We start from the raw sequence: 8,618 nt of genomic DNA, 5'->3' as shown, positions 1-8,618 counted from the left end.
ATCCGCACGATGTCAAGGACAAGCTAATAGAACGGCACTACGCGTCGCTTGTTTGGACAAGCTCCGGTTCAACCTTGACTATGGGAAAAGGGGCAGCAGTTATAATAACTTTGTACGGAACATGCAGCGGTGAGCATATGTAGTGCGCATATGCAGCGGTGAGCATATTTCGGCAATAGTAACGTTGTTTGAACCACGGAACATGCATAAAGTAACCCTCTATTCAGCGGCACGCACATGAGTTGCACGGAGACTACATGCATACATGGCTATTTTGGTCCAAAATGCATCTCCACACCACTCTTTGGATTGGAGCTAGAAACAATGCGCACTACAAGGAGGAATGGAGGGGTGCGGAATTTTGGAGGACTGGGCTCCTTGGAGCCTATTTTTTGAAAATATTTGGAAATGGCATTTCCAGGTTCAAGAAAGTTCAAAACATTCTGTGAAAACTTATACATATTCATGACGGATATGTAAAATTTCGTTAAAAAAATAGTATGATTTGCAAGCTATGCAGAAAATGTATTAGTCTTTTTTGCTACGTCACGTAGGGAAGTATTATTGTTATGAAACTTTTCTCAAACGTGTTTTTTTTAAATGAGGATTACCCCCGGCCTCTGCATCAAAGAGATGCATGCAGCCTATTTATTAAGCAAAATGACCGTTTCTCAGGCGTGTTATGCATGTATTCCTGTATCTATAGCCTTTTCAAGTTCTTTCGCACTATGGAAATATGGTATTTTAAAAACAAGCTCCCTCGAGCCCGTCCTCTAATTTCCAGCAATGGAGGGAGTAATATCAAGATGATACCAAATACCTCTAGTGAGCACCAACACCGCCACAATCCTTGACAACACACGAATTATAAGAAAGATTCTCCGCAATCAATCCCTCCAGGAAGGGAACCGCGACCATGTGCCCCCCTTGCCGGATCCAATCACCCAAATTCAAATTCTGAGTTTTCACCCTAGAGAGACGCCTAAGGAATTTCCAAAGCAATGCCTTCAACAAAGAAGCGAAGCGTAGATGCCATCATTGACAAGCGTGACCATCAAATGTTGGACAGGTTTTAAATGCGTAGCTTGAGACCGGGTACTCGGAGAGCACCATTAGACCAAAGTCACAGTATATAGCCGTCACCACTTGCTGAAGAAAATGATGTTGCATGGAGGGGTACACCCACATACCATGGTCAAAGAAAGTTGAAATACAAACCGTTCCATAGCATACATGTCCAGAGACAGCCGCTCACATGCATAACCTTGGCAGGGACATCACTGTGCGTTCAAAGACGTGCTTGCGAACACGAGCTGCCACACATGTGGAGAGCCGGGTCGGTGTCATCACATGAGTCTCAGCATCGCGCACACACGTGCCCCAATGTGATTGTGGTAGAGGCCGACATTTTCTAGATGTGACAAGCCATAGCAGAACCACCCCTCCACCACATCACTATTTCATGCTGCTATCGCGGTTGCCTCATCACCGTAGTCACTGCTGACAACCGCAGATGACTAGAAGCAGTACGCAAGGACAACAACCGCCATTGGACAGGCACACAAGAGGGGCCCCTAGCTCTGGGAGAAACTCCACAGCTGACAGATGAGGTTGCCCACGTCGATCCCCGCCAGACTCGACAACCACCATGGTTGCCCCATGCAAACCCACTATCCACCGCTGTGACAAGAAGGAGATAGCCCTGCCTCCGCAATCTGGCGGACGGTCTTTTCTCGGCAGCCTCCCCAATAGCGGTGGGTAGGAAGCGAAGGGGTGAAAGATGGTGGAGGTGGTTAGGGTTTTTAGGCGCCCAATCAATCTAGGGAGGACGACACAATGACCTTCGACAAAGTAATGGTCTAATGGATAACCATACTCCGCATTCCAGAAAAGGTCATCATCAGCTGATTAGGTGTATGTGCATAATATTTGAAAGTATCTTAAATTTGATAAGGTTCTGCAAAAGTGATGATGCACATTGCTTAGAAACCGGACCATCTCCAAGGAAGAATCGTTAGGTCGGGAAGGTGACTTGTCAGGTTTAAGGCGAAGTGTCGTTTGCATTATCTTTTGACCTTGAAACATTTTCAACACTCAACATGTACAATCACATGTTCCAGGTCAAGTTATGCATTTTTCTCGGGTTCATTTGCTATATTTGAACCCTTAAGTGCATTTATAGGCATTTAACAAATATAATTCAAATTTGAACTGCATGAAAAAGTTGGCAAAATGGGTTGAGAAATTTATGTGTGTGTTTTAGTCTATGTTTCGTCCTTGTCGAGGAAAAGGGAAATAATTCCAAACATCGGGGTGCCAAGACTCGATCCCAAACATGGATCTTATTGGTGTTCAAATTCTGAAAAATGCGAAGAAGTCGTAAAAGCATGAAACTGGCCATTGTGTCATCATATGGCACCTAGAGGTTGTGGTAAAAATTTACAAGGTTCGCTAAAAATGTGACATACACTGCTTGGAAACCAGAACATCTCCGTGGAAGAATCATTGTTCAATAGGTAACGAGTCTGCTTTTCTAAGGAAGTGTCTGTTGCTTCATCATTTTGCCATCGAACTTTTTCTACAATCAACATACACAATCACATATAACATGCCAAAATTTGGCATTTCGAGATTAAGTTTCTATATTTAATACATTAAGCACATTTCTTGCATTTAAGACAAAAGATCCTCTCTAAGCCCTTTTCATGCTGGTATTTTCCCGGGGGTGGCGGAGGTGGACGGGCGGGGGTGGAACCCCCTGCTTGACCGAGTTGTTCCTATGGGTACGGCGTTTCTGGTAGTGCCTCGTCGCTACCGATCTAGTTCACCTCCTTGACTGAGTTGTTCCACGTGGGCCTTAATCTGATGTGTATGGTGTATCTTATATTTCCTCGCAATAGATAAGAGACACTAGTGTTTGGGTCACATGTTTCATCTTGAAAATATTTATATCCTCTTTCTAGAAGTATGAAATATTGGAAGGAAAATTTGCATACTGTGTACTTTTCAACGGAGTGCATAGACTTTAACAACGTCGAAACTGACTTTTGCAGCAGTTCCTGTGATATGAAGTAACCGTGCAGACCCATAATTACAAGTAGACAAGTAGTAGTACAGTTTGCACCAGAAGTCAGCGAACAAATTTGAATTTGAGTGACTACCTTTTTTTTCAACCAAGTAATAATAAGAAAACTAGAAATTTCAATATGAACCAGTCCAATGGATTTGAATATGAGCAGACCCAGGATTTTCATTTCTATTAAAGATATTTAAAGTCCACGAAAAGTAATAAGAAAATACAAAGGACACCATGCAATCCGTTTTCTCGATATCATGAAGGAAAATTATCAACACTTAGCAAATTATCTCAGAAGAACAGAATCAAAGGTGAATCTAGGTCTTGAGGCAATTCAGGTTCTTCTATTTCATTCTATCCCCACAATTTTGAAACCATTCTTGAGTACAATTCTCCATCATCCAACACCTTGGGATTCATTATGAAAGATTCTCCCATTTCTTTGCATCATGCTCCAACAACCCATAATTTTATGATGTTCAGACAAATTTGACTTTTCAAAAAAATTAATACACCTTATGTGTTGAATAGGGGGAGTAGATAGGAAAAGGCAAAAAATATCGAGCGGCCCAGAATATTACAAGGGAAACTTGGCCGAAAACAGAACTGAGAAAAAAGAAAAGCAAAGCAAAACCAAAAAAACAACGCCGGTGCTAGTCTAGCGAGAACACCACCGACATGACCACCACCCGAAAAAAAGTGACGGGTTTGTTGAAGTTGCCTTCAACAAGGAAAAACAACGCCCGTGGGCATAATCGTTGTCGGCATCCATCACCGTCGAAGACATAAGCTTTTGCCCAAAACCGCCCATGACTGCCTAGCAACCACTGAAAAGGGTTCGGACACGTAAACAGCCCACATGGCTGCATCAAATCCAAACAACGTCTATCGAGTGGAGAGGAAACACTCTTCAACAATCCGTCAAAGGAGGAGAAAGACGTCCTTGAGTGGTATAAAAATGGAGTGGAAACTTTTCTACTTTTCCGGAGGAAAAATGAAAATGGAGAGAAAATATCAAAACGGAAATGAAAATTTGCAAAATGGAAGTGAAAGTGGAAGTTTTCATGCGAAACAAAAATGAAACGGTGTTTTTCTGGTGGAACAAACATGGAAATGGAACTTCCCATTTTCGTGAATATGGAATTTCCATTTTTACTATTGTCCTATGGCTGTTTTGTAGCCCAATCACCAAACAACACACAATGACACAATGAGCAGAATGGTCATTTGAACCCTAACTTCTACTACCACATATGTACTAACTAGCAGACCCTATATGCAATTGTCCAGTACTACTACAATACTACACTAAGTTTCTAACATAATCATATTATTTTGTAGCCATGTTACCAATTCATTAAATTGTTTTTGTATGTGTATTTCTCTATGATTCAAGGGTTTTTAAAGTTTTGCTCAACATCCATTTATATTTCTGTGTCCGCTCTGTATTTGCTCCATGTCCGTTTCTGGTAGTATTTGTTTCCGTATTTATTTACGGGGTTTCTGTATTCATTCCCGTCATACCTTGTTCATGTAAAACCACGTTTTGATCACCAGAAGCCCTTGATCATGTAAAACCCTTTGCTTGCATCACATGACATGGTTGTCAGCATTTAAGAATGAATTATAAGGATTATTTGCAGTTCAGATGTGCACAACTAACCCTGCAATTTGGAGCAACTAACTCATTTATTTGGTCATATAGACGGATTGGAAATGTTACTGCGAGCAGGGCGATGGCGACGGCGCCGCGCGGTGGCCTGATTTAAAGATGAAGGGGCCGGCGCTTACCCGGCGACATGATTTATAAGCCAGATGTAAGCCGAGTACATGCGGAGGGTACTTCACTTACAAGGGAGGTGAAACCTTTTTTTCTTTAAAAAATAAAAATGTGAAATATAAGCCCAGTACGAGGGGAGCATACTCCGCTCATATTAACGGCCGTCACGCTAGCCGTTAAGTGTGTCGATGACGGCCATGTGGCAAAACCCTTAGCCGAGCCTTGACTGTACGCCGAGGGCCATTTTGCATATAAACCGAGTGTGTGTCGTATGCCAAGAGCTTTTTTTTGTCTGACTCAGCTTATTGGATGTAAGCCGACTCTCCTGTTGTTGCAGTGAGTTTTTCATTCCATAGTCTGCTTATGTGGATGTAAGCCAAGCATCTGTGTTTTGATAATCGCTTACCGACAGATACTTCTTTTGTCCGAAAATACTTATCATCAAAATAAATGAAAAAGGATGTATTTAGAACTAAAATACATCTAGATACATATTTTTTATTCTTTTTGATGACAAGTATTTTCGGACGAAGAAAGTACATGGCAACAGATACACGGCAACATGTGATTTTCTTATAGTGTGCGGTTCTTCAGTCAAGCACTTTGAAGTCTCCCTTTCTGTAACATCAATTTGCCAGTAGCTACGCTATATCTTTCAAAGTTCGAAGCAATAATGGCACCCCGGAGTTATCATAATGTCTGCCTTAAAAGGTCAAGCAAAGCCTAATCTTGCAAACAACTGCATTGAAAATAATCTCACAAGTAATGTTTTGTCAGGAAGTATGTTGGAACTTGTGGACACACGGTCTACTCTCTAATTTCTCTGTCTTTTCTGTGGTGCCGCTCACAATACATAATGAGATAAGAGAGTAGGGACCTATTTATAGACTGCATTTCTAAATGTTTTCATTATTTTCAGCTGTTTTTGGAAAATTTCATATAACTCCTGAGCAATGTAACCATCCATGATCAGACATGCCAGTTTTTCGAGTGACCGAGTCCAAATATACTAGTCCCTAGCACACATGTGTGAGTCATGTGCCATGATTAGATTGTATGTGTGAGATCAATTTTTAATCTTAATCATGTGGGTCAACAACTTGCAGAGCTGATACTGCAAAACAAACCTAGCTCTTCCACTCTCTGATTTCTCGGAAAAAAATATGTACCTACATATAAAATTTCAGTAGATTCCACATATCAATTCCTCTACAGTATTCCATCACACTCGCTTTGGGCACATCGTGTGTTACTTCCTCGAGTGAAATTCCGCATCAATCATTCCCCGTCACAAACATTAATAATACAAATAATTCCACATTAAGTTAAATAAATAATAATCATGTTGAATAAATGTTGAAAGCCACATAAATATCCAACAAAGTACACACATGAGATTTTTTTGCAAGATGCGAGACACTCATGAATTCGCAGATTTATTTAGACATCACTACATTTGAATTCGACACAAGGAAATCAAAATACAGAAAAATCACCAAGCTTGTCAATAGACCGGAACTTCGTCCTGGGATGATCGTGCCCGTGCGAATCGATGAAAAAACGACCATCATCATCTATATATGATTAGAGGTCGCGGTATCATGATCCAACGAGTACAAGGTCGCGGTATCATCATCTATACCTGTTTAGACTCTCACCGTGCATTAATTTTACATCTTTGGTTTAGCTCTTTCATCCAAGGAGTAGAAGGTGGCCGTATCATGATCCTCCGGGATGGCCATGATGAGGTCGACGCCACCACTGGCCGTGCACGACGGCAAGAAGATCATGAGGCCCTCGTTGGGCAGGTCCGGCGTGACGAACGCGGAGGGCGGCCCAGTGCCGAGGTCAATCTGGTTGAACCTGAAACCCAGGCTGCTGTCCACCTCCAGGTCCGGACAGAACATTGTGCCGTTGGCCGCCGCCGTCGCCACGAGCTCCTCCCTGTTGGCGTCCGCTATGCTGCCGAAGTCCACGAACGACTGGATGTACTCAGCGTCCACACGGGCGACGGCGTCACGGATGGCCTCTACCACGCCGCGGTAGGTCCAGCCCAGGACATCCCGGGCCTGAAGCCTCGGAAATGCCCAGAGCACCATGTTCCCAAAGAAGTCCGGCGGCGCAGGAGGGTTGGCCCTGGCCCGGCAGTTCACGGCCACCCTCACCTGCGAGAACTGCTCGGGCTTCAGGCCGCGCGCCGCCGTGATCTTCTTCCACGCATGGGCGAGCAGGCACTGGAACGGCTACACCGGATTCCCACGCGGGCCTTGAGCTCGGCGACGAATTCCGCCGTAAAGCGCACGGTGACGTTCTTGATCTTGGACATGGAATCGGGGACGACGGGGTACGACCTGCCGCCTTCTCCCTTGAACTCGGTGGACCTGTGGTCGAACACCGGCGTCGGCACAGTGCGAGGCACGGCGGTCGCGGCGCGGTCGAGGAAATGGGACGGGGTGGTGAAGTTCCGGCCTTGCCGTACCGCGCTGGCCCACGTGGAAAGGAAGGTGCTAACGGAGTAGCCGTCGGCGGCCTGGTGGTGGCTGCTGAAGCCGATCGCGAGGCCACCGCACTTGTACCGGTTGAGCTGTATATGTAGAAGGGCCGCCCCGACGCTCTCCTATATTTTATGTCCCAAGAATCAGTTAGCACCCAGAATGCGTAGAGCCATACATCTGTAGATGGTTTATTACCCCCGGCGACGGCACTGCAGGGTACAGTCCATCGGTGTTGGTGACGAAACTGCCGTCGATGACCGCGCTCGCCAGGTCGACGGGGACGGCGGCCTCTACGACAAGCACGCCCTCGTTGTTGACGTGGATGAAACGCCTGCCCCGGTGGTCGACGGCGAGGCGTCCGGCCAGGTGCGGGTACACCGCGACGGCCCTGCGCAGGCCCTCCTTGAGCGCCTCGTTGGACGGAGTCGGTGCGGGGTACACGAGGATGAGGGGGACAAAGATGTCCAAGGTGGCACGGTCGAAGAGGGTGAGCGGGACCATCTCGCCGGCAAGAGGGTGAGGCGTGGAGTAGACCGGCTTCAGCATTGTGCTGCTCGACACCTCCATTTCGACCTAGCTAGGCATGCACGTACCAGCGTCGTGCCGGGCAACACATTTACAGCACGTAGTAGTGTATATATGAACCCATTGGCCATTTCATCATCCTTTGAAAATTGAAGTGCATGTCCCTTTCTCGTTTACCAAACCGACGAGAAATCCAGATTTAGCAATTCCCGACTGGAGAGGGCGTCTTTCTGGGCAGCAGCTGGTCCAACAGGGAGGCTCCTAAGTCCCCAGCAAAGTCATCGAACGGACAGAGCCACCGCCGGAACTCACCCACCAATCCAAGTCTCCAAAGTGGCCGCCGACGGAGACCCTGAGCGGCCGCCACCAGCAACCGATCATCACGAGGCGGGGAGGCAAAGCGGGCAGGCAGCGCCGCCCTACAACTACGAGGCCGACCCGTGCTGGGCGGACTACTGGTCCAACGTCCTCGTGCCGCCGCACCCCACTTCCGGCGCAAGTTCTACCAGTGCTTCATCGTAACTACCACATATGTTTGCAGTTAGTGGCGATCTGTTCGTGCTGCGCAAGAGCACATACGTATGTTTCTTGTGGTTTCAACTTTCAATGATCAATAAATTAAAAGTTAACCAAGTCTTACTGAAGTGATGTAACATGTAAGAAAGAAAAAAATCTGAAAAAAAAATTTTGTGCGTATCTCAATGCAGAATCTCACGAATGACACTTGGTTATGTCTCAGTCA

General features: G+C 45.6%; 1 pseudogene; it reads right to left on the bottom strand.

Annotated features, from left to right (window-relative positions):
• Positions 1-6,355: 6,355 nt before the first annotated feature.
• Positions 6,356-7,918, bottom strand: LOC119368979 (annotated as a pseudogene).
• Between the last annotated feature and the right edge of the window lie 700 nt (positions 7,919-8,618).

This window comes from Triticum dicoccoides, chromosome 2B (genome assembly GCF_002162155.2).
Source record: "Triticum dicoccoides isolate Atlit2015 ecotype Zavitan chromosome 2B, WEW_v2.0, whole genome shotgun sequence".
NCBI lineage: Eukaryota > Viridiplantae > Streptophyta > Magnoliopsida > Poales > Poaceae > Triticum > Triticum dicoccoides.
Note: the sequence above shows the minus strand (reverse complement) of the source record. Positions and strands in the feature narration are given on the sequence as shown.